Source organism: Neofelis nebulosa, chromosome 3, assembly GCF_028018385.1.
Source record: "Neofelis nebulosa isolate mNeoNeb1 chromosome 3, mNeoNeb1.pri, whole genome shotgun sequence".
NCBI lineage: Eukaryota > Metazoa > Chordata > Mammalia > Carnivora > Felidae > Neofelis > Neofelis nebulosa.
The window spans coordinates 146,504,119-146,531,155 of NC_080784.1; the positions used below are offsets into that span (position 1 = coordinate 146,504,119).

A 27,037-nucleotide genomic window follows, 5' to 3' on the forward strand; every position below is an offset into this window, starting at 1 on the left:
CTCAAACAACATTCATCGGGTGGTGTACTGAATACTTGCCATGGCAGGAAAATAATTGAGATCCAAACATGTAACACAACTAATGTTAAGGTCTTGGTTCTGACCTTCTGTCATGAACCATTTCTTTTTTCCCCCCACGTCTCCATGTGCCCCTACTGGATACTATTTCCTTTTTGTCCAGGATGCCTGGTCCTGTTTGCCTCAGTTGGCATCTTATACACTTGAGGAATAATACTCTGAGACCTGACTGTACAGAGAGGCCCTGATTCAATAAATCATCAAGGCTAGAAATTTTGATTCAGATACAAGCTCCAAAACAATGCCACCCTTAATTATTCAGGTATTCTACCTGGGAGAATTACTGAGTCATAGTTTGTGCAAACAATCAGATCAGTGTTCCCACCTGTGGCAATCATAAAAATGGAAAAGACCGTGAGAAACTTATCATTAACTTTGGCAGAAGTGATTAATGATACCATCTCTGCTTTCAATGGAATACAGAGCAGTCTCCACTCAACGTGCTCATACAGAGCAGGTGACGGACAGCCACAGTGGTCTAGATTTCTTGTGGGCTAGTCATGGTGGCATCTGTGCCGTTGTTAATTCTTTTTTTTTTTTTAATTTTTTTTAACGTTTTTTATTTATTTTTGAGACACAGAGAGGCAGAGCATGAACGGGGGAGGGGCAGAGAGAGAGGGAGACACAGAATCGGAAGCAGGCTCCAGGCTCTGAGCCATCAGCCCAGAGCCCGACGCGGGGCTCGAACTCACGGACCGACCGCGAGATCGTGACCTGAGCTGAAGGCGGCCGCTTAACCGACTGAGCCACCCAGGCGCCCCAATGCCATTGTTAATTCTTGCTCTACTTGTATCAATGGTTGGACATGGCAGAATAGGTGATACATCACCATAATAGAAAAGCAACTTGTCTCTCTGAGGTTGGTCCTCATGAAATTGGTTCTTGGCCTGGGTTGGGCAATTGGAATTCTCGGTTCCATGCATTTCATAGGAACTATTAATTGTCCTTGTTTTTGTCATGATGGTCATCATGTTGCTCAATTGCATTCTGCCCAGAACAGCCAATCCCTCATCGGATGACTGCACTGACAATAGAACAGAAGGGTCAAGACTATCTTGCCATGCAGTTGAATATGAAGGTTACTTAACAATCCCTGAGCATTGAAGGTTGGGTCTCTAGGCTTCCATGAATTGGTTAACCTTTCACAGGTGAGATACTGACCGAAAAGGGAGATGAGAGACTGACCATACAGACAGAGAGTGGCCAGACCAGACCATATGTGACAATAGAACTCTGATCCACAATCTGCAGCAAACAGCCTGGGAAGCCAAACCACAACCTCTGTAACAACCATTCCAGGGAGAGAAAATACAGCTGCTCCAGCAAGTGTTCCTTAGTGGGCTGGGCATGCTCAGTGGCTGCTTGCGTCCCTATTTTTTTGCTTCTGCTTCCAGCTCAGGACCAATCAGAGACAGCCACACATGCTCCCCGCCAAACTTACGTTTGATGCCCGGCTTTTAGTTTTCCCCTTTCCGGCTTCCCAGTGCCAACAGCTTCCAATCAGATCATACCTGAAGTCTTCCCTTTTGTTTTTTACTATCAAGTTTTTTCACTTCCCTGTTCAGTTTTGAGTTTCTGCAAGTGATGGCTGACTTCCTTAGTACGGTAAACTCTGAATAAATGACCTCGTTTGTTCAGATTTCAGCAAGTCTTCACTTATTTTTACGGTTTTCATTCCATGGCAGCTTTGTTTTAGGATATCTATTACAATGGGCATAAAGGTAGTAAGATTATAAAGTCGGTCTCAGACACACAGGGCAACTGTGAGGGCAGGAGGGAAGGTTCTTTTGTGACAATGAAGGAAAAGTGGTTTCTGAAAAATTGCCCGGAAATCTTCTGGAAAACATGAAGGGGAAGAAAATAAGTGATTTGTTTGGCTTTGTAAAGTGACTTGATGGGTTGGATGGAGTCCTTATTCTTTACAGCAAGAAAAGAAAGGGAAAAAAATGTTCAGTGCTTTGTATTTGAGAACAAGCTCTTTACCCAGGTTCTAAAAGCACTTTGCAAAAATAGTCTGGTGCTAAGTATTATAAATCCTTTTTCAAAAATGAGAAGTGCGAGCATTGTTGATTTTTCCGGGAGAGTAGAATAGAGATTTTGTACTTTTTGATTAAAGGTCCTAATAATTATGCCAGTAACATATTATTCCATAAACTAGTCTGTATGGCAGGGTTTTATATATTATGTATGCTGTGTCAACCCCTAACAATTAAAAAAATAAACAGTTTTTGACTTTTAAATTAGTCTGTTTCTCCTTACTATGTTCAGTGAGCTGGCACCAAAATTACATATTTAAACAGAGTGATTTCATGGCTTGAAGTAATCCTCACACTTCATATCTACTCTGTCGACAGCACTTTCTATCATCTTGAATTTACTCTCTTTGCCTTGAGTCTATAAATAAGAAAAAAACCCCATTGCTTTAATTTTCATTTTTTTCTGCTTTAGTCTGAAGGAGTGCTTTAATATTATAAATGTGGCTTATAAATCTAAGTCTTTGAAGCAAGGTTTATCGCCTTAGATTCCATCAAAATGGCATGGAAAAAATGATTTAGGTGTATAAAATGCAAGTTCCTATCTATTATTTTAAAATTACAATTTACTGGGGCGCCTGGGTGGCGCAGTCGGTTAAGCGTCCGACTTCAACCAGGTCACGATCTCGCGGTCCGTGAGTTCGAGCCCCGCGTCAGGCTCTGGGCTGATGGCTCGGAGCCTGGAGCCTGTTTCCGATTCTGTGTCTCCCTCTCTCTCTGCCCCTCCCCCGTTCATGCTCTGTCTCTCTCTGTCCCAAAAATAAATAAAAAAAATAAAATAAAATAAAATAAAAAAAAAAAAAATAAAAAAAATAAAATTACAATTTACTACTAAAACAGTGATTCTTCATTTTCTTTTCTTTCTTTTTTTTATGTTTATTTATTTTTGAGACAGAGAAAGACAGAACATGAACAGGGGAGGGTCAGAGAGAGGGAGACACAGAATCTGAAGCAGGCTCCAGTCTCCGAGCTATCAGCACAGAGCCCAACTCGGGGCTCGAACTCACGGACTGTGAGATCATGACCTGAGCCGAAGTCAGACGCTCAACCGACTGAACCACCCAGGCGTCCCAGTGACTCTTCATTTTCTAGAGGGACTCCAGTGTTATCTGAAAATGTCCAAAAGGTGTTAAGCACAACAGAAAGGATATAACAAGGTTGTTGTTGTTGTTTAGCAGAGAGATGGGTAGTGAAATAAAATACCAACAAAGCTTTGTAATTCCAACAGGGTTGGCAGAGAATCTCTTGAATTTTGAAAGTGGTCTTTCCTTTACAGTATTGGTTTCCTCACTACCAATGTTAGAGTAGGACACTGGGTTTTGGACACTACTACTGACTTGCTGAATATTATATACCAGTTCAATCTGATTTTTTTTTTTTTTTGGCCTCTGGTTTCCTGTTTGTTATATATGTTGTTGCTATCTGCCTTGCAGAGATGATGTCAGAATTAATTACCTAAGTAACACTGTACTGTTGAGGCTAAGCTTATCAACTTGGTCATTATTTTTTTTTTCATATAATCTGTGCATACTCCTATATTCTTTCATAAGGATTTCTTTTCCCTTTATATTTTACCTGCTCTCAGTGTTACCCTCCCAGCTTTATTATTCATACTTTTCAGAAGTGGAACATTACACGTAAATATATGAGACTCTTTTCTGTTATAGGTCTTTGAATATGAAATATAAGACACGATCTCCCGCTTTTTGATACTTTCTCACACCAGCAAGAAACTACCTAACCTTCTAGCCCTAATAAAATTGAACTGTTTTTTTATCCATGTATTTTTATCTATTTATTTAACAAATGCTTATTGATCACTTCCTATATGTCATACATACGTCTGTGCATGACATATAGTAAGTGGAACGTAAATATAATCATACATACATCCGAGATGGCAGCTGGAATACCCTTTCCTCAGACTTTTAAAAAAATTGTCCAAACACTTATCGTACATCAGAGGAAAGGTCCATTACTCTTAGGATTTCATTGCTGTTTTTTTAGGTTCCATAGGCTCATATTCTCATGTTGTCTTCACTACAATTTCTGGATGACTTCAACGACTTAATTTTCCTTGTGTCTCTCAGCTTCCATGGCTGTTCTGTTTTCTATGCCTTCAACAGATCCAGATGCGGAGTTCAGCCCCCTTTCCTTGACTTCTTGCAAAACACAGGCATTCATGCGTTGGTATACTTTATTAAAGATTTGGGGTCATATAGTGACAAAGAACCACATACAAAGTAATTAAATGTCAATGTTACCCTACTCTCTTTTAGAATCTCTTATGCCACCTTCATTACTGGCGGCTGGCTGATTTGGCTCCATTGGTCCCTGCGTGTTTTGGTCCTTTGCTCTCTCAATAGTCTCCTTGCATTTCTCCATTGATCTCCTTCCAATCCCCCCAATTCCTACCCAGTTTAAATACAAACGATTTTGTTCTCTTAGTTTCACTGGACCACTCCAGGTCATACTCTCGCGGTCACGGCCACGGTGGACTGAGAATCTATTTTGTTAAATAGAAGACTCTGTAGAGAATTTTTGCCACTCCCTCAGGACAGAGGTGTCTGCAGTTGATTTTGGTTTTAAAAAGCAGTGTGGTTTTCGGTTCCTTTGCATGTGTGGACAATCTACTGTAATGTGATGGGATTTGCTATAGAGGTCTGGACAGAGCATGGTAAAATTGTTCAGGAGAGATAACTGGGAAATGCAGAAAAGCTTCGCAGATATGGGATCAGAACTGGTTTTAAAGCCTGAGAATGAATTTACCAATCTGAAAATTGGTGGAGAGGACAAGAGAATCATTTATCCTAGGTTACTCTATAAATATTTGTATAATTAGGGGAATCTATTACCTATAATTAGTAAGTGTGAGAAGTTATTTTTTCACCCCTCACATTTGAAAATATGTTGTTACCCTTTCTCAGCTCACCCCGCTATCATGTGACTTTTTCAAACCTTACTCTCATAGACTCTGATATTTCTTATTTCAACCTCTGCTCTTTTTTCTTCTTCTACTAGTCTTTGGACTCTTTTCTGTCTTGGCCCGCCTTCCTACCCTGTGCTCTGCTATTTCAGCTATGTTCTCTTCAACAGGCTTGACTCTGTCACCATCTTCACCAGTTACATGACACAACTTGTCCGTTCTTAATTCTGAGTAATCCCACGTTTACTCCTGGTCCTTTCTTGCTGTCTCCAGAGAAAATTATAAAAAGAGGGCTGAAACCAAACAATTTCCTGTTCCTATGTTAACAGTAACTGGGTATAATTTCCTGTCCCTACGGTCAATAATTCTGAGAATAAGCACAGAATGCCCTAGCTCCTTGTTCTGGGAAATATTTGCTCCTGAGAAAGAAGACTGACAGGTTGACCATAAGGAGTTGCTTCAAGATGCTTGCCTCGCTGAGCACATCATTCCCAAGCTATTATGTCATAGCTCTGTATAATCCCAACCTGCCTAAAATCACCCAGCCAGGTTCTAAATCCTATAGATACTCTCCGCTGCCTCTTCTCCACTGTCCAGCAATGCTTTCATTCATCTATTATTCTCTTTTAAGCTTTCTCCCCCTAGATGTCAATAGTAGTCCTATATCCCTCAATCTCAGCAAGTGACCTAAGTCCATCTTCTCTGTCCTTACAAAGATAGGAAATGAACCATGAGAACAGTTTCAGTGTGGTTTTCTTTCTTAGAACTCTCTTCTCCATTGGTTTCTATGGCTCCTGTGGGCTTCACCTCACCGCTACTCTTTATTGTCTTACTCATCTTTTGCCATTTGCCCTTTAAATAAAAGTGTCCCACAAGGTTACTTTTTCTTTTAATCCTCTCTTTGAGGCCAATTTCATTCAGTTTCATAGCTTTGACAATGATCTCTCGGCAGATAGTTTCACTAATCTGCTTTTCTATTCTAACCTTTTATATGAGCTTTAGACACAAAACTGTGACAAGAAGGAACCTCCGTCTCAACACAACTCACAATCCTCCTCTCTCCTACCTCTGCTGTTTCTCTTGTATTTCCCATCTCAGTTAATGACCATCCTAATGACCATTCTCTGACAAGGAAAACAAACCAAGAACAAAATAATGGAATATCTAGTTGTGAGAGGAGTTTTGGTTAAGTGGAGCCCAATTTACTTTTCTTGGCCAACATAAAATGAATCCATGGATTTTTTTTTTTTCTCTACCATTCAGGTGTGCAAAGAAAATAGAGTTTCTTTATTTTCTATTTTGGATCACAGGGAGTGAGAGCTAACACTTAGATGTATGTGCCTAAACCTTATCAGGAGCCTTAAAAGCCAATGTGTTTCTGTTCACAGAGTCACAGATGTCTACCTGTCTTCTTCCTACAGAGTCCCTTCCTCAGTCTCCTCACTGATGAAGTATAGAAAAGAGCCACAAGAGATTAATATGGTGATAACCCCACCCAGGAAGACCAACTGCCCAGTCTCCTGTTGGAAGGATTAAGTGAAGAGTCAGTCTTATGCCGTTTTCAGCCTTCTACTACAAATGACAATTTTGGTGGATGGATAAAGTAGACATGGAGGGAAACCATGTTGGAAAGCTACCATGAATGGTCTCTTGGCAGTGGGGAAGGCTGTCCCTCAATTCAACAATGGCTCTGAGGCTGTATGGTGCAGCTGGGCTGCTGAGTTTTATTTTAGTCCCCCCTGCTACACGAGAACCTAAGACTCTGGTGTGCTGGCTTAGACCCTTTCTCTATCTCTGCAAGTGCTTTGTGCTAACATTTTTTACTCTGCCCTGTTGGTATCATGTTACTCTTACCATGAGGCCATGCTATAGTTTGGTCTTCTCTAGAATTCACAACAGAACATGGTACAAGATCCTTGAGAGCTCACCTTTCCTATAAATTATACACTTTAACTACCAGGTTTTCTGCCTGAGGTGTTATAGGGCCACCACAGAGCATACAAGGCTGACTTCTGCTTCCTTTCTGTCCATTCTTCTCACAGACCCCTGGACTGGGGCTGTTCTGGCTTTCTCTTTCTTCCCTTACCATCTTGATGCCTATTTCTATTCATTTTCTTTTCTTCTTCTTCTTCTTCTTCTTCTTCTTCTTCTTCTTCTTCTTCTTCTTCTCCTCCTCCTCCTCCTCCTCCTCCTCCTCCTCCTCCTCCTCCTTATTTCTTCTCCTTCTTCTCCTTATTTCTTCTTCTTCTTCTTTTCTTTTCTTTTCTCTTCTTCTTCTTCTTCTTCTTCTTCTTCTTCTTCTTCTTCTTCTCCCTCTCCTTCTCCTCCTCCTCCTCTTCCTCCTCCTCCTCCTCCTCCTTCTTTAAATTTTAGTTAACATACAGTGCAATATCAATTTCAGGAATAGAATTCAGTGATTCACCACTTACATACAGCACCCAGGTCTCTTCACAGTAAGTGCTCTCCTTATACCCATCACCCATCCAGCCCATCTCCCACCTACCTCCTGCCATCAATCCTCCGTTGATGCTCTATTGTTAAGAGTCTTTGGTGGCTTGTTTCCCTTTCTTCTCTTCTCCCCTTTCCATATGTTCATCTTTTTGTTTCTTAAACTCCACATATGAATGAAATCTTATGGTATTTGCCTTTCTCTGATTGACTTATTTCACTTAGCATAATACATTCTAGCTCCATCCACGTCAATGTAAATGGCAAGATTTCATTCTTTTTGATGGCTGAGTAATATTCCGTTGGATATATATATAGATATATATATATCTATATAGATATATTCTTTATCCATTCATCATTCAATTGACATTTTGGCTTTTCTCCATACTTTGCTGATAATGCTGCTATAAACATTGGGGTGCATGTACCCCTTTGAATCTCTATTTTTGTATCCTTTGGGTAAATACCTAATAGTGCAAGTGCTGGGTCTATTTTCAGGTTTTTAAAAATGTTTATTTTGAGAGAGACTGAGAACATGAACAGGGGAGGGGGGGAGAGAGAGAGAGAGAGAGAGAGAGAGAGAGAGAGAGAGAGAATCCCATGTAGGCTCCACACTCAGCGCAGAGCCCGATTCGGGGCTCAATTTCACAACCGTGAGATCATGAACTCAGCCAAAATCAAGAACTGGACACTTAACCTGTTGAGCCACCCTGGCACCCCTCTATTCATTTTCAAAGAGGAACACACTCTTCCCACCCTTCCTGAAAGATACAATGATCGAATGGTTACTAGAAAACATGATCTATGGAGGAGATAAAATCCACACCAGTTTAACACATTCAGAGTACTATCCCTCCTAACACAAAGTTATAGATGTTATTTTTTAAAAAATTCAAGGATGCTCGTTTAAAATGGTAAGGCGCACTTTATTCAGGACCATTACAATAGGTGTGGAGACCACATAATGGGTTTTTATAGTGGAAGAGAGGGATCGTGCTGAACCTCACCACAGCATGGGCCAATGGGAATTTATAGCCAAGGAACCGTGTGGTGGGAGTCAGTGAATGGAAAATCACTAAGAGGAAACATCAATGGTAAAAGGGGATTTCTGGCTAAACAGACGGTTGGGACTCTTGCTAAAGGCAGGCCAGGGGGATCATACCTCACCTGAGGATGGTAAAGGATGAGGAATCTGATCAGAAAATCTGATCCAGAGGGGGGAGTTCTGGTAGAATTGAATTAGCAGGGTTCTTGCTGAAACTAGATTTTACAAGGAAGTGCATATAGGGGCCTAGGAAGATTAGGGAGCCTGATTATAGTTTAATCAAGCATAGAGCCTTTGTCAATATATATATGAGTTTTCTGGGCCGGGGACTGGCACGTTTGCAAGAGGAGGCCAGGGGTATTATGGTCGCAGAGGGACCAAGACCCACTCCCTTCAGCCTGAATTCAAAGTTACAGGTATTCGAAGGGTAGAAGGGATGTTTCTGACTAAGACTTAGTGGCAGAGGAGAGCCGTCAAGTCAGACATGGGCAGGTGGAAAGAAAGAAGCTGGTGCTTTGCCAAGGTATGGGATTGAAGAAGAATGTGGTCTGGAACCGAGAGGTAACAGCCACTGGACATGTTCTGGTCCAGGCTTCCCGGAGCATGTAGGTGTTCAGGGAGGTAAATGATGCCTGGGGGTCTGGGGACCATTTTATTATGGTAGGAGAAAGGATGACACCATTCTCCTTTACACGTGGAAGCTTTTTGTGTGGCCCGGGTCAGTGCCTGTGGCAGTGCCTGAGACAGGAGGCAGGGGATTTCTTGACTGTCTGACTACCGGCTCCAACACTGGTTCTCCAGTTTGGAGACTCAGTAGTTCATTTCAACATAACTGTGTCTTAGAGGTATTTGTAGCATTCTCCAACTTTAAAGGGGCATTTCTGATTTTTGGTTCTGGTAGCAACGTGAGAGTAAGCAGGATTGGTCCCTTGGACATGAGTACACCTTTTGGAATTCCTGAGGATTACTATTAGAAAGAATGACCCAAGGAAGGAAAGAAAGGGGTGCTGCTAATGGTGTTTGGTGCGTTTAATTGCAACCTAAGTGGTGCGACCGTGATCTACCAAGCTGTAAAATGGGTCAGTTGCACCATTACCCACCAAGGCCTTCTGCTTTCCCTGATTCAATGTCATTCAAATTTACCTCCTATTTGCTGGTCTTGTTGTCCCACTTTCGGCCCTGACTGTTGTTGTTCACTTCTGTCATTGCTGTAGCCACTGAACTGGTTTCTACCTCTAAAGTTTGGCTTTTGTGGTCCAATATCTACAGTGTCAAAGGGGTTACCTTCCTGAAGCACAGGAAGGAGCTTGTGTTCATCTTCATTTCCCACTATAACATAGTAAAGTCTAAATTTCTTGGTGCTATTCAAGACCTTCCATTTATTTCAGATCACAGCTTCTTTCCCAGCCTGGGCACACACTGCATCTTTTCTTGACCTGCGTCTTTCCATCTACGATTTCCTTCCAATACAGGTGACTGCTCTCTTTGCCTCTCCCCACATACACCCCCACAGGAAGACCTCTGTCTTGCTCATGCCTCATCAAATGTAATTCCTTTGTCTAGCTTTCCCCTATACCCATAACACGTGAGCCATGTGCTTTCATGGGCATTATGCACCTCTCAGATAACATTTCTGTAATTCCACTGGATATTTATTTACATCAATGACTGCCTCCCCTACAAGGCTGCTACTTTGTGGGAAGGTACTGAGTCATCTTTAGGTATCCAGAGTGGTCTACGTTGTATGTGCTACACAAAAAGTGCTCACAAATTTTTAAATGAATTGAATGGATAGACAGAGTGCATGAGTGGCATTGGGGTAGAGATTTGGAAGGGGCAGGTAGGCAGGAACGAGCAAAGGCGTCAGGGCTCTGGGTAGCCTCTGGAATGGAGTGAGGGTGTTCATGCATTTCATCTGACGAAAGGCAGAAGTTGTCAAAATGAAGTTTCTTATATCCCAGCTCCCCATTTTCCTCCATTGGCCTCTTTCTCCTGGTTTCCAGAGAACCACCTGCACAACCTTGACCTATAGCTCATCAGTTTCTAACAGACCCTCCATCTGGGGTTGGGGGGCGGGGAGGAGAGAAAGAGTTTTCAGCCTGAGAGTGGGAATAGACTTCGGGCAACAGGACATAAAACGGCTTGCTTTGCCATCACTGTTTACGTCACCCAGAAAGAGAGTTTCCTCAGGAGTCTATATAGCTGTGAAATAAAATGTAATCATTTGATGTTTCCAACATCTGATTAAACTGATTTGTTCTGGTCAGGTAGCTTCCTGGCCATCTGTCACTGTCACTCCATTCTGTGGCATCAAAAACATCTCTGCAGCCCAGGCAATCGCTGCTGTCCTGTCCTGTCCTGTTCCCTGAGCCTGGGGACGCTAGGCTGGGACTGACACTCAGGTTCCCTGAGAGTGATGCAGCCAACATCAGCGATGGAACTGAGGGAAGTGCCAGGCTCGCCAGACCTTTCTGTCCGGCAGCTTGGCTGATCACAGCTTCGTCACCTCTTCTGATGATGGGCATCTGATAATGCGGTTCTTGGGATTTCAGAAATGTGGTTGTTGTCCAAATAGGAATGGAAGGGCCGCTGTTCCTTAGTCAGGCTGTCAGATTTCATTATGAAAATATGGTCTCTGCAGTTTCTGATGTGGTAGTGGGAATGGAGTGCTAACGGGAGCAGAGTTTTCTGTTGTATTACCATATTTCTCTTATTATAAAACTCACCATCAACCTAATAACATAGTTGAGATTAAAAACAAAGTTACGCTGTTTCCACAATGCTAAACATACGTGTTGATTGCAAGGTGTGTCCTGATTTCCGAAATGTTTAACTGACAGGAGAAACTTTCATTTAATAATCAAGCCTTGTAAAGACTTTCAAGACAAGTAAAGGTTACGTTAGCCAACAGGACTCATAGAATCTAAGGAGAAAACAGCTTAATTCACCTTCTGTGCAAATCATTGAACCTACTTTAAAGCTTTTTGGAGTAGCTCTTTCCCACCCACTGAAATGAAACTTAAACCAAGCCTCGTGAATTTTATGGCTACCCTTTTGTCCCCAAATGTAGTCTCAGTTCAGGACTTCATATGTCCACACCAAGCCAGGAGACTGAAGAATAGGCATGATCTCTTGCTTGAAGTCCATTTGGCACAAGGGAGGGAGACTGTTTCATTGGATTGCTATGGGACTCCTTCCCTTACCACCAAGGACCTAGTGAGACCCTTCTAGATTCTTTCTGCTGAGGTCCCCTTGACCTTCAGATAGTCTTCTTAGACAAGATCCAAGAAGACTTCTAAGAAACCATCTTTCTTGTGCATGATCCATATTTACTCTCCAGGAAATATTCATGATTTTTTCACCTTAACAGACTCTGGGAACGCAGGTCAACCCCAGGGAAGCCACTATTCCTCCACTTCTCTATCAGAGCACGAACTAGTTGCAGTCTCTTGCTCCTTACATTCTTAGCTGTGATTCCGATTGCTGTCCACACACTTCGCTCCCTAAGTGGTTCCTAATTTGAGGTCTGGAGAAGGAAGATTTTACTCATGTCCCATGAGATGGGACCTCACAGCACAGTGACACTATCCCATTTGGCACAGTCTTCCAAACTGATCAGCGAAGGGTCACAAAACCGTGTTTCAGAACTACTTTTTTAGTCTTAAAGGTAGTACACTGTGGAAGAGAGATAGTATTTTTTGTTTTGGGGACCTCAGCTGAAATTAATGCTAAAAATTCTATTTTAACGTGTAATCTTAGATTTCTCAGATCTCATCAGGCTGTATGTTCAAATTGGTATCATTTTTCTGGTTAAAGGGCTTACCAGTATTCATCACCACTATTACAGATACCATGATACTATGGTTTATAATAAGAAATATATATTTGGTCCTCAGCCTCACTCCTAAGTGATGGCAGCCATGCAGGTATCTTTGTTATGTTAATGAGGCGACTTTGGGGAGGCACTTAAGGATGGGGGCTCTTTGCCAGGAGAACCAACAGGGAGATAAGAAGTTTGGAACTTTCAGCGCCCCCATCCGCCCTTGAACTCCAAAGAGGAGAGAGGGGTGACAGGTTGAATCATTCACCAGTGGTCAGTGAGTTATTTCAGTCATATCTATGTAATGAAGCTTCCATAAAGACCCAAAAGAACAGCATTCAGACGGCTTCCAGATTGGTGAATTCGAAGAGATTTGAGGAGAATGTCTCACTTGGAGAGGCACAGGAGCCCTGGGTCCCCTTCCCCATACCTTGCTCTATGCACCTCTTCTAAATGCCTGTTCCTGAATTATATCCTTTTATAACCAACCAGCGATCTAGTCAAAATGAAATGTTTCCTGGGTTCTGCGGGCCAACTGAACAAATCAATCAAACCCTAGGAGGGAGACGTTGGAATCTATAGGGGTGCGTCAGAGGCACAGGGAGACAACTTAGGCTTGTGATTAGTATCTGAGGTGGGGGACAGTCTTGTGGGACTGAAACCTTTCACCTGCGGAGTCTGATGCTATCTCCAGGTAGACGGTGTCAGAATTGAGTTGAATTGCTGCACGTCCAACTTGTGTTGGAGAATTGCTTGGAGGCGTGAGGAAAACTGCTGGAACTGAGTGTCAGAATATTGGATACAAAAGATACAAACCCAGCTCACACTGGCTTGCCAAAATATAGACTATATTAATTCAATGGATGGTGCAGTCCACATGGAGGAGTACCAGGATTTAGGTATTGAAATGAAGTAGATAGGACTTGTTTGAAATGAAGTAGATAGGACTCTATTTCCTTTTCCCCCCTTCATCTCTTGTGTTTAAGTATACTTTTCTTAAAAAAGTAATTTTTGTTTTTCTTAAAAAAAATCTTTTATTTATCTTTGAGAGAGACAGAGACAACCTGAGCAGGGTAGGGGCAGAGAGGAGAGAGGGAATCTCAAGCAGGTTCCATGCTGTCAGCACAGAGCCCGATATGGGGCTCGAACTCACAAAACTGTGAGATTACAACCTGAGCCGAGGCCAAGAGTCAGATGCCTAACTGACTGAGCCACCCAGGCACCCCAAAAAAGTAGTCTTTAAAAATAACTCTTAGGTGAATATAAAATAACCACGTGTCAAAGATTTTATTTAACTTGTTAATTAATGAGGGAACTATAAAGATATTAAAACCAGTCCAAACATCTTTGAGAAGCTAGGCATTTATGCGCAACTCAATAAAGGCATAGTAAAATAAGATTTCTAGAGGGACCCAAAAAGTCGTTAATATTCAGCAGGGCAATAAACTGAAATGTTTAAGATGATCTGTTCCACTGGACAAACATCATTTGCATCTCTTCAAGTTAACATGGCACTCACTACTTCTGGATCTTTAATCAGTAGAAATGAGTGAATCAAACTAAGTTTATTTCCTCAGGTAGTCTTTGGGAGACCTTCATCTCTGAAAGGACATGTTAGTTACCTAACATTTTGCCTCGTCTCCAAGTTTTGCAGAATTCTTCACAGCACTTGGCTTTCCCAGGCAAGCGTTTACCATGTATCAGTCTCTGGCGGTTCTAGGTTTCCTTTTTCCTGATTATTTGCAATCCCAGAATGTCTCTTTTCCAAAAATTCTGTAAAAGTCCTGTACTTTCATTTCATGGCCTGACTTTGGTTATGTGCCAGTCTGTAATATAAATCACAACAGCCAAAAGGAAGGAATAGATCAATTAGCCTTTCCTGGGACTCACGCCCACCCCGTGGAGCTGGGAAATGGATCAATTGTACTCAAACTACTAAGAACAAGGGTGAAGCAGGGGTGGTTTCCTGAAGAAAAAGTAGATTCTATTACAGGAAAAAGGGCACATGCACATTGTGCAGTTGAAAGCAATATTTTTGCTCTGGGTTTGTGTTCACTCAGGCCCTCTAACCTCTGCAAGTTCTTTCAGAGTCAATGGGAATCCTCAGAGCTGTCTCATGATAGCTCCAGATCTACTCTGTTTCATGCCAGGAGCTTCCAAGTACTGGGGACCATTTACTGGGCATCACCCGGATGTCCTGCCTGGTGCAACTGTTGCTCTGTGGGCATCCCGCCCTCTCTGTGCATGGCTGTGCTTCCTCCAAGAACCCATGCGACCACATTGGAGGCCTCTAGGGGCCAGGATTCTGGGCTCTGGCGATGATGATAAGTTGAAAATGCCCACTTTCCTTTTGCGACACAGTTTGTTAGAAGGTCACAAAACTATGCTTTGGGGCACCTGGGTGGCTTAGTTGGTTAAGCGTCCGTCTTTGACTCAGGTCATGATCTCATTGGTTTGTGAGTTTGAGCCCCGCGTCGGGCCCCGCACTGACAGCTCAGAGCCTGGAGCCTGCTTCGGATTCTGTGTCCCCCTCTCTCTCTGCCCCTTCCCACTCTCTCTCTGTCTCTTTCTCTCAAAAATAGATAAACAAACATTTAAGAAAAACAAAAACAAAAAACACTATGCTTTGACTCCGTATTTTTTAGTGGTTTTATTTTTTAATGTTTATTTTTGAGAGAGAGAGAGAGAGCATGAGCAGGGAAGGGGCAGAGAAAGAGGGAGACACAGAATCCGAAGCAGGCTCCAGCCTCTGAGCTGTTAGCACAGAGCCCGATGTGGGGCTCGAACCCACAAACTGTGAGATCATGACCTGAGCTGAAGTCGGACGCTCAACCGACTGAGCCTCCCAGGCGCTCCAAGTGTTTGTTTGTTTATTTGTTTATTTGTTTGTTTGTTTTAGTGAACCCAGCCTTCCAGTTTTTATTCATTGATTATTAATTAATTACTTAATTAGTCTTCACTGGACTTAGACATGGAGTTGGGAGACAGATAAGAATGGTAAACACTGTCACTCATTCAAAAAAACACTTTTCTGTCAACTGAGGCTTTGTTGTCTGTTGTCTGAGGCTTCTGGAGTCTGGCTTCTTCTTCCTTCAGGATGAGCTCTTCCAAGAATTATCTGAGTCTTCCGGCTGCCACAATAGTCTGCCGAACACGCCCCGTCGTGTCCACGTGCTCTTTGGCCTCAAGCTGGGAGCCCAGCTTCCAGTAACACAGTACCAAGTGTCACAAGAGAAAAGAAGCTTGCGTGTTCAGATGTCTATCATCTGACAGAGGTAGTAGCAATCAAGATCGAGAGAGGTACAATAATTTGGCCAAGATCATCCAGCTTGTTAGTGACGGATGTAAGGCAGATCCCGGGCTTCCTGACATCTTGACAAGCAGTCCTTCTACTTCAGATTTCTACCTGTTCTTACCAGACAGTGATCCTGAAATTATACAGAGAGAATATTCTGTGGAGAAAATTACTTCCTGGTTTAGAAACAAGTAACATTATACTCCATTATTAAAAAAAAAAAAAAAAGTCAGCAGAATTTAATTCAGAGCTATCCTTTATATGTGGGATGTCTGCTAATCCTAGATGGTAACTTGCCAATTGGAAAATATTCCATCAAAGAAGAAAATATGTGTTCTCTTTCCCTCATCTCTTTTGTCTCTCAATTCTAATTACATTATGGGCTTTTCCAGTATTTCTCTTCAAATCTGAGGTAAAGTTTGGCAGATTTGGAACAATTACTTGCTTCATTATTAGTCCACATGAGTGGAAACCCTTGGTAAATTATGGGGGAGTTTTAAATAAAAGGGACATGGGAGGCTGGGAGGCTCAGTCGGTTGAGTATCCGACTTGGCTCAGGTCATGATCTTGTGGTTCCTGGGTTTGAGCCCCGCATCCGGCTCTGTGCTGAGAACTTGGAGCCTGGAGCCTGCTTTGGATTCTGTATCTCCCTCCCTCCCTCCCTCTCTCTCTCTCTGTCTCTCTGCCCCTGCCCAGCTCACACTCTGTTTCTCTTTCTCAAAAATAAATAAACATTAAAAATATTTTAAATAAAAGGGTCAGCTTCTGGCTTTTCAAAAAGTAGCCAAAGAAAATGGGATTTTTGAAGCGAAGACCCCAAAGTTTCATAGGTTAGAGTAACAGCACCTTTGGGACATGTCTATGTGGATGACACTGAAGGCATCCCCACAGAGTCCTGAGCACCCCAATATCATGTGGGAATGCGGAGTAGTTTCTGAGTCCCTGGGAGCCTGCAGAAAGATTCCAGCCGTGGGGTTAGAGGGAATGAATATTCTGAGAAGTGGAGGGCGCCAGGGGCTGAGGGCCTCAGCAGCAGATGCTATGTGGACAGTGCAGGAGACCCAAGACCGACAGGATGGGCCGTGCCTCAGTGGAGGCTGGCAAGGACTGAAAACGGCATTTCTTGGCCCAACGTCGGTCAGTCTCCTCTGAGCCCTCTTTCCAACTTCACCTCTGCCTTGGTCCTGCCCAGCCCAGGGTTCACAAAGAGTCCTGCTGAGTCACCCCCCTCCCCCCCATGACATCTGATCAAGGTCCCTTATTCCCCTCCTTTGATGTATGCATTCTAGGCCTCCTTTTAGCAAGTATCCTGTTGGGTCAGTTTAGTAAAAACTCCCCCATCCTCGATGTGTCCTTTTAGTGATTTTCCACCTGACTACCCCTCATTCTGCTCCTTGGCTATAAATCCCCTCTTGTCCCTACTGTATTTGGAGCGGAGACCCATCTCTCTCCCTTACTGCAAGCTCTGATTTCAATAGTCCAATAAAATCTCCATTTTAACAAGTGTCAGAATAAGTTTTTCTTCAGGGGGTTAGATGAGAGCACCTAGACTCAACGCACCCTGCCTACCCACAAACTTGTTCTGGGATGCTGCATAAGCTTTCCCCAAATCCAGATGCCACCTGGGGGTAAGGGAGGCAGGAACCCCTCAGCTGAAGAGAAATAAACCAAAGGAACCTGAACAGCAAACCACAAGAATCAAGTTTCTTGAAATGATACCATTAAGTATTTCTGTTTGTGATGGAAATTGGGGCTGGTAAGCCACATTCGGGTATAGGAAAGTAAAGAAAGTTGTAGGATTTTGTGTATCTCAGCTGCTTTCCTTCACTTGAGAACCAGAGGCTTCTGAAAAATATTATCTCTAGGATAATTTCTTTGACCCCTTTTGACATTTGACAAAAATGTACCTTTTGCAGAGAATGAGCACTGTTGACAGAGCTATTTGTCTTATCTCATTAACCCTCCCCTTCAAGAGTCAAGGGGGCAGCTCAAACCTAGTTATTTCTGGAGGTCCTTCATGGCATGCATTTCTTGTTTAATAAAAATGAGACAGGGGCACCTGGGGGGGCTCAGTCAGTTAAGCATCTGACTCTTGGTTTTGGCTCAGGTCACGATCTCGCAGCTTTGTGAGTTCGAGCCCCACGTCAGGTTCTGCGCTGACATTGCAGAGCCTGCTTGGTATTCCTTCTCACTCCCTCTTTCTCTGTCCCTCCCCACCACCCTCTCTCTCTTTCTCAAAATAAATAAACTTAAAAAAAATGAGACAGGGGCACCTGAGTGGCTCAGTGGGTTAAGCATCTGACTTTGGCTCAGGTCATGATCTCCCAGTTTGTGAGTTTGAGCCCTACGTCGGGCTCTGTGTTGACAGCTTGGAGCCTGGAGCCTGCTTCAGATTCTGTGTGTCCCTCTTTCTCTCTGCCCCTCCCTGGCTCATGCTCTGTTTTTCTCTGTCTCTCAATAATAAATAAACATTAAAAAAAAATGAGACAGGGGCGCTTGGGTGGCTCAGTTGGTTAAGCGTCGGGCTTCGGCTCAGGTCATGATCTCAAGGTTGGTGAGTTTGAGTCCCGCGTCAGGCTCTGTGCTGACAGCTCAGAGCCTGGAGATTGCTTTAGATTCTGTGTCTTACTGTCTCTCTCTCTGCCTCTCCCAGGCTCGTGCTCTGTCTCTCTCCATCTCTCAAAAATGAAGAAACATTAAAAAAAATTTTTTTTAAATGAGACATTTATAGCCCCAAGTATGCTTCCTCACCACATAATTTTCATGTACTTAATCAGTACCTTATTTTTCATTCTTCAAAATACTCAGTCTAAATGAATACCTATGCTTATGAGCTCTCCAAATAATAGTTAGAGATGTCTGTCACACTCAGCCCAGCTCTGCAGAATCTAATAAGCCTAGTGAGCTTCAGACAGTAAATGTTAGGGAGACAGATTGCCAAATCCAGAGAAGCTTCTCCTCCCAGCAGTGAACACTTTTCAGATCATTTTGCTTTCAAGTTTTTTTTTTCTTATTTCTAATATAAGAGGGAGAGGGGGAAAAGAGTAATGTACTTTCTTCTCTCAGATTTAGTTATAAGTCAATAGCTGTCCCCAATGCAAAGAGAATATTCGTCCTGTTATAGTTCAGGTCTGGTAGATTTCTGAAAGGCCAGCGAGCATAAGAAACTCTCTTTGGAAGTGTAACTTTTTTTTTCTTTTTTCTTAAAGGACTATGGTAGTATTACAAAAGATTAAGGAGTGAAATGGGGTATCGCAAACATACATGTATTGCTATCTTTTGTAAATTGTGGAATGCTAGCGCTCTGATAGTTCTCTCTAGTTTCTGAGACATTCTGTATGCAGTTTGTCAGTGTGTATTTATAGTCACAAGAGCTTTTTCTTTGGAAAGAGGCCCCTTGCCTCTGGATCCCTCTGGAATCTGAAGGGAAAAATGACAGTTTAAATTGGATGTATTTAAAAATAATCTGCTGAATCCACACATTCAGGGCAATGTGTCATCAGTCATTCTCACCCTCACTCTATTCTCACATACGGTCATATAACTGAGGGAAACTCCAAGGCCAGGGTTATGCCTTCAACTTGAAATGAAAACTCAAGGCCTCACACCTTGCTCTGGTGTGAGATTGAACTAAATACCTACAAAATCCCTTCCAAATCTGAGACTCAGATAGTATAAGGTCCTAAATTTTATTGGGAATTAATTATTTGAATAATTCATGTGATAACATTTTTCAGGTATATGTACCATCCATCAACCAAGTTCTAGGTCATTGTTTCACTTGTAGCTTTCTTGGGCCGAACGAACTCGATTCCCATATGTTGTCTACCATAGAGCCTGGAGATGGTATTGGAATTCCGTCAATTATCAGACTATCATTATCCTTCTAAACCATTATGTTTCATCCTTCAAGCAAAACCCTTCTCTCTCTTGAAGCTCCTACACTCATATTTTATCACCATCCTTGGTGTCATTCAAGTCTGCTCACTCCTGGTTTTGCTTTTTGGACTCAGTCTTTCCAAGTTATCCCCTCAAATCCTCATCATGGGTGACTTTAGGGTCCATTTGACTTCACACCAGAAATATCTAAGGGGATAGAAGCAACTGTACACAAACACACAACACAACACAACACAAACCAAAACAAAAACCCCCCAAAACATCCACAAGGGCACAAAGCTGTGCTCCAGACCTGGAGTTAGCCCAAAGATAGAACTGATGGCTACTGGTCTCTGCCATGAACAAGGGTGACGTTTTACAAGTACCTCTTGTGAGAATATATGAAGTAGCAACTTTTTATACAATGTACAATTGAGAGCCAGTTGGAAATGATCAAATCCAGGTCTACGAAACACCTAGCATGCTTCAAAGCTCTGACCCCTTACAGGAGGCCATTCAGGAAAACAAAAACAAAAACAAAAACAACTTAGAAAAAATGCTGGAGATACGATACCTGACAAGCTTTTCACTCTTATAGAGGTGGAATGCTCAGGCGTCCGTGTAACTACGCCAATAGCTGAAATAAATGACAACTACTATGAACTCTGACACTGGCAAAATGCCAAAACCTGGGCCAAAGAGTGGACACTTCTCTTTGAGACAGCTGGGGGTCTTACCTCTTTGGACTACCCAAAGGACCTGGCTTTGGTGTGCAAGCAGCTCTTTAATTAATTAATTAATTAATTAGTTAATTAATAATTTTAAGTTCATGTATTTTGAGAGAGAGAGAGAGAGAGGCAGAGACAGAACCCCAAGCAGGCTCCCCACTTGCCAGTGCAGAGCTGGACGTGGGGCTTGAGCCCACGAATCGTGAACTGAGATCGAGAGTTAGACACTCCACAGACTGAGCCACCCAGGTGCCCTTCGGGTCTTTAACTTACCTTCAGTTGCAAATATGTCACTGGAGAAATAAAATATGAATCTCCTATTTAAAGAAGGAGGTCATTGGCCTCTTGGAAATTCTTGACCCAACCATGTCATCTCAGTTGTTACCACCCTTGAATGATTTAATTTTCTTTCCTTTCTGGAGCTTTTAGTTAAGATTGCATTCCATTTACAGGAAATAGAAAATCAACCAGTGGTTTAGTTTCAATAGGTAGGTGCTTCTTTTTCTCATGTAACAACAAGTTTAGAGGTAGGACGTTACTATAGTAATTTGTATTGATTTTCTAGGGCTGCCATAATAAAGTACCACAAACTGAGTGTCAATTTATTGTCTCGCGGTTCTGGAGGCTAGGAGTTCAAGATCGAGGTGTCAGCAAGATGGATTCCTTCTGGGGTTAGGGAGGAAGAATCTGTTTCACGTCTCTCTCCCAGCTTCCGGTAGCTCCGACTTTGTCTCCGGATCAGTCTCCCTGTGACTTTCACTCATTGATGCCCACTCTGCGAGCATGAACGATGGGATAAATTGCATTGTGTTTTTTATAGGGCAATCCTTCAGTATTTGAATAGAATGATCACACTGTTACCTAAGTCTTCTTTCTCTTCAGGGAAATACTCATTCTTTGCTGAAAGGACCAGGTTTTGAGACTCTATGATTCTGTTCTCTCTCTTACAGATGGAGTCCCATTTGTTATCTCCCCTCTTAACTGAGCAAAACACTCCACATGTGTTTGGGTTAGTTTGGGAAGTTTCCTTTAACAGGGCACTCGCTGCACTTCTATGAATGTAGGCTAAGAGAAGATTATTTAGTTCTTTTGCCAGCCGCATTATCCAGTTGTGATCTAAACTACCCAGCTGTCATCTATTTAACATATCCCATTTTGTACAAGTTAATTATTTGAAGGTAGATTCAGGACTTTCCTTTATCCCTGTTTTTTTTTTTTAATTTTGTTTATTTTTAACACCTCTTTTGCTTGTATGAAAGGCTTATCACTCAATAGATGTCACTATCCTTATCCTCACATTTTATTTTATTTTTTTCAAATATTTTAATGTTTATTTATTATTACTGAGAGACAGAGAGAGACAGAGCATGAGCAGAGGAGGGGCAGAGAGAGGAGGAGACACAGAATCTGAAGCAGGCTCTGAGCTGTCAGCACAGAGCCGGACGCGGGGCTCGAACTCACAAACCACGAGACCATGACCTGAGCTGAAGTCGGACGCTTAACCGAATGAGCAATCCAGGTGCCCCGTTATCCTCACATTTTAAATGTTTTTGCCATAAAAGCACCAGTATGAATAATAAATCATCCTAATTTCCTTGGCATATTTTAGACTAAAGCCCCATTTAATTTTCATAATTTTGGCACAGTGTGAGGCACCTTTATGTTTTTCCCTTTTCATGTATCTTTTTCCCACGCAGCTGCACTAGGACACGAACTAGAATCTCCAACTGCACTTGGCTGGTGTCAGCAGTGGCATCACTGTGTTAGCCACAGCAAAGCTTTCTCCATGCACCAAGCACCCTGAAAACAACTCTATCACATCTTTGGAAATTCCAAACACTTTAGGGTGTGGAGCATCCCTTCCTCAGAAACAGGAAAAGGCAGCAAGGAACCATTCACCGAAGTCAGAAGAAATAATGATGGCTGTCCAAAGTCAGTATGGAGAGACATCTCCCAAGTATCTGCTCCTCCTTGCTTGGTAACACTCCTTGTTTAACTACTAAGTAGAAAAACTCAATGGCATCTCCTTAAACGTTTCATTTTACCCCAGGGGACTCTGTCTCATTGTGAGCTAATGAACAAGCACATGGGTTGGCATGAAATGTTTGCCTGCTTCGAAGGAAACCGAGGTCTACTTCTGAAAAGATTCAGCTGTGAGACCAGTGTATGAAGGTGATGTTAGGGAAATGTAAAGCAAAACAGATTATCAGCCCTTAACCTGAGGGTCATCGAAAGGCATCCGATGTCCTAGCGCTTTATCCAATTGACAATATCCATTCGTTTGTTTGTTGGTTTCATAAAACTCCATCTCCCTGGCAGCCTGAAGAAAATATAGGGTAGCAAAGTATACATAAGACTGAAAGAGTGGATTCCCCTTCTCCCCATCTAGGTCTAGTTCAGTTTGCTCTGTTTTAGACTGACATCTGGTGGTCATGAAAGATCAACCAAAGGCCCTTGCAGGGAAGAATTCTATCAAAGCAAGGGTGTGGCCATTTTGTGTTCAGTTCTTGCCTGTAAATATTCCACAGGGTTACTTATATTCATTTTCTGTTGTACATAAATCAGAGTGGCTATCTGAATTTGACCATACTTCCCAAAGTCTTTAAAAATACTTAAAGCATGCTGACCTAGACCCACCACTTTTTAAAAATGTATCTCAAACATATGCAGACAGATTTATGAATAAGCATGTTCCTCAAAGTGTAATGTATAATAGTAAGTTTGGAACGCACCCAAAAGTTCAAAAATAAAGACTGTTAAAATTAGACTGTTCCATTACTCAAACTTTAGAGGATTATTTAATGACATGGGAAAATGTTTATGATATATTATGAAGTGAACAAAGCCAATTAAGAGACAAGTAAAACTTCACAATCTTGGTCTTCATTTTATGTGTGTTTCTTCCTTTCAAAAGTATGAACATGTAATATTTTTGGAGGCAGAAAGAAAAAAACAACACCCTAAATATTTTATATATGGTTACCTGTGCGGTAGAGCATCAGTACCAACTTTTTTTCAGAGTAGCACTTCTTGAAGATATGTCTCCTGAAAACTTGTCAAGTAAATAAACATGCTCCTGTAGAATATTGGTGCAAAAGGTCAGAAACAATTACCTCGCTGTTCCTGGGATCAGGAATAATCCAGGAAGCTTTAACATGCAGCTGCTACATCAAGTTTGCTGATAGGTCTGTGGCTGAGACAAAAAAAAAAAAACCATGTTATTTCTTGCATGACCCTAAAGACTCATTAATTTGTTCCAAGGCTTGTATGTTGCTTCCAAGAGTTGTTGGTGGGGTTGCAGAAGAAGGTGCAATTCAAATCACTGTGCAGTGTGTGTAATAGCCAGAGTTCTGTTTTATAATTGGACACAGTCCATTTCGTAAAGCATTTTTAAGACACAGCTTTGAGATTTTCCTTTGACACTGACCAGGTATAAATAGATTGATTTGCTTGCTTAGCCCGGAAAGAGAAAGGGATCTCACGGTTTTTCTTAAATGGAGCTCAGAACAGCTGCCCATAGGTCCTGGGAGCAGCTGTGTAGTTAACCAAACTTACCTAAGGTTTTCCTCTTTCCTTCCTCTTGCTTTACATTTCACATTTGTTTGCTTAATGCATTTGGACACGATTTCCACATACATGGTTAACATGTCACGTTTGTCTACCCTGAGGGCACCAGGTGGCAACCCCAAGAAGAGGAAAATCATTTTCAGAGCTCCCCGCTGGCTCAATCAACACTTCTCAGTTCTAATGAGATGGTTCACCTCTTTTTCCATTTAGCCATTTGGTCGACAAAACTTTGATGGCTGTTATAGGAATAGCTTATGATTTTCACACTTACAGGTATTAACACCATTGCTGTTAGATTGACAAACAGGAATGCAATTAACCCTCCAGCTCCAGCTGGAAATATACCTCCTTCTGGATCTTTTATTGCATAAATTCTGCTAAATTCCTGGTTGAGGCAAGGCCAATGATGCTACGTAGTCATTTTCAAAGAAATAGAAATGAAATGTACTGATGTACATTAGCCTGCGTGTGCTTCTTAAATAAATGTGCAAAGATAAATTGACTTAATCATTCATTGCACTGTTACCTGACATGACGTTCAAAATGAATATGCACAGCAGACTATGGTTAACTGTACAGTAAAAAAAAATTAGAGTCAGGGAATGCGGCAGTGAAAGACAAGTAAAAATTTTTAGTTATTGAGTAGTTCTGCCTCTTGAGTTGGTCATGTTTTAGGAATTCAATAAATACTCATTGGATGTTTCATGTATTGGTGCTATTTTCTTTTATCTAAGTAAAACATTCCCAAAATAACACACACTGGGAGATACAATTCAATGCATAAATATTCACTTTACACATAGCCTTTTGGGAATGTAACACAGGGTCAAGTTCTGTGGTCATAAAGATCTTTAAGATGTGGATGGAGTATATCGGTGCCAGAGTTACAGAGAATCAAGGACAGAAGAATTTGCTTTTCAAAGTTAGATCTTGAAATCTCATGTGTTCTGACTTCAACTAAAGTTAACCTTTGAGAAATTATTCCTATCCTTTCTGTGTAATGTACTTGGCTACTTCTGAGGTTTATAATTCATCAAAATTTGGGGGAAATGTTCTCCTTCATTTTTTTTCTTTTAATCAAGGAAACTATGCAGAAGAAAATGATCATTCACTCAAGTGTGTCGAGCCTAAATTGTTGACCTAGAATTTCAGGTGTTAGAAGTCCATGATTTAGAAGTAAAAAGCAAACTACATTTCAGTGGGTCTCTTTCTAGGATTTATAAATTGAGGAATAAAGTGAGAAAAAAATATAGATTTATGAGATATGTTCACATAATGGATCCAATTTATGGAGTCTCTACTATAGTTTCTTTTCCTCACTGTACAGTTGTTTATACATATTATTGCCATCTAAAGCAGTCCCTTACCCAAACTTCTCATCACTCTAGTTAACAGTGCCACCAATGGAACTTTCTGCAATGATGGAGAAGTTCTGTATCTGAGCTGTCCAACATGATAGCCACATGTGGCCATCGAGGACTTGGATTGTGGCTCCTTCAGCTGAGGATCTGAATTTTTAGTTTCATTTAGTTTTAATCAATTTCAACTTAAGTTGCTATGTGTGGCTGGTGGTTTCTGTATCTGACAGCACAGCCCTAGTCCATTAACTGGTTTTTATTATTTTCATAGTACTTAGCACAAACTGCAATTATCTTTCTAATTTATTTGTTTCCTTATCGATTGTCTATCTTCTCTTTACTAGGTGTTAGGCTCCCTGAGAGACCTGGTCGATCTTTTTCTCAGCTGTATCTTTATTACCTGGAACAGAGCTTGGTGTGGGGTAAGAACTCCAATTATTTATTAAAAACATACGCAAATGTTATTGTTATGCATGCTCTACAGATGATCAGGAATAAAGAGGGAACATACTTGTGGAAGCTGGCAAGGGCTCGAAGCCTAGACTATCTGACTCAAGCTCAGAATCCTACCCCTCTACCAATTGGCCACAACTGCATCTGTGGCCTCGCTTCAGACCCCTGACAGCTGAGCCCCAAGAATGGATGATGTTTGGGTTGGATTAACACCAAAAACTAAGAAGTTCATGATCTGCTTTGGTTGCTGGAATCCTGACCAGGAATCTTTCAGGCCTTCGGGTGAAGGTACTGTCCCAGAGGTTTAAATGCACAGATATTACTATTGAGGCAAAGTATTCTAACCTAGACTTTCCCAGAGTGTTCATAGCAGTTAAGAATTCCATCGCTCTTTGAGATGTTATGAATTGCCCTGCTCGGGGAGGAAATGGCTCTGGAAATGTGTTTTTTCTAAAATGTATTTATAATATATACATTAGAAATGAACAAAATGCATTTTCTGGCTGTTCTCATTATTTTGAGATAATCTGCTGGAAAAAATGAGTCAAAAGTCCTGAGAACCTACACATAGGAACCCCTACACTGATGCAAACTAAGGACTTAGAAATAAATCTTCATGGTACCATAGACCATCAGTTCACGGCTGCTTGCCTGGGTTGTCTGATGTGATCAACTTACAACAACACATTTGTGATATTAGCACATTTATTTTTTGTTCAACACTCATACTATACGCATGGATTTTTTTGGTGGCTATCTGAGAGAAGCTTTAAACAGAGAGCATTCAAACTGACTTAAATAAACAAGTTAAATCTTTCAAAGAGAAAGCAAACAATCTTAGGGCCTGCTTTCTTTTAAAATATATTATACATATATACTTACTATGGAAGTAAAGTTGACGTACAATGTTACATTAATTTTGGGTGTGCAGCATAGTGATTCAACAATTCTATACACTCCTTGGTGCTCGCCATGATAAGTGTAGTCACCATCTGTCACCTACCTAATTACAATATTATTGACTGTATTCTTTATGCTGTGCTTTTCATCCCCACAGCTTATTTATTTTATAACTGGAAGTTTCTTTTTTTTTTTTTAACGTTTATTTATTTTTGAGACAGAGAGAGACAGAGCATGAACGGGGGAGGGGCAGAGAGAGGGAGACACAGAATCTGAAACAGGCTCCAGGCTCTGAGCTGTCAGCACAGAGCCCGACGTGGGGCTCGAACTCACGGACCGCGAGGTCGTGACCTGAGCCGAAGTCGGATGCTTAACCGACCAAGCCACCCAGGCGCCCTTATAACTGGAAGTTTCTTAATCTCCTTTACCTATTTCTCCCATCCTCCCACACACTTCCCCTCTGGCAACCACCAGTTTGTTCTCTGTATTTAACAAACTCTGTTT

General features: G+C 41.7%; 1 pseudogene; it reads left to right on the forward strand.

Annotated features, from left to right (window-relative positions):
• Positions 1 to 19,814: 19,814 nt before the first annotated feature.
• LOC131506184 (NADH dehydrogenase [ubiquinone] flavoprotein 2, mitochondrial-like) lies at positions 19,815 to 20,315 on the forward strand (annotated as a pseudogene).
• Positions 20,316 to 27,037: the final 6,722 nt, after the last annotated feature.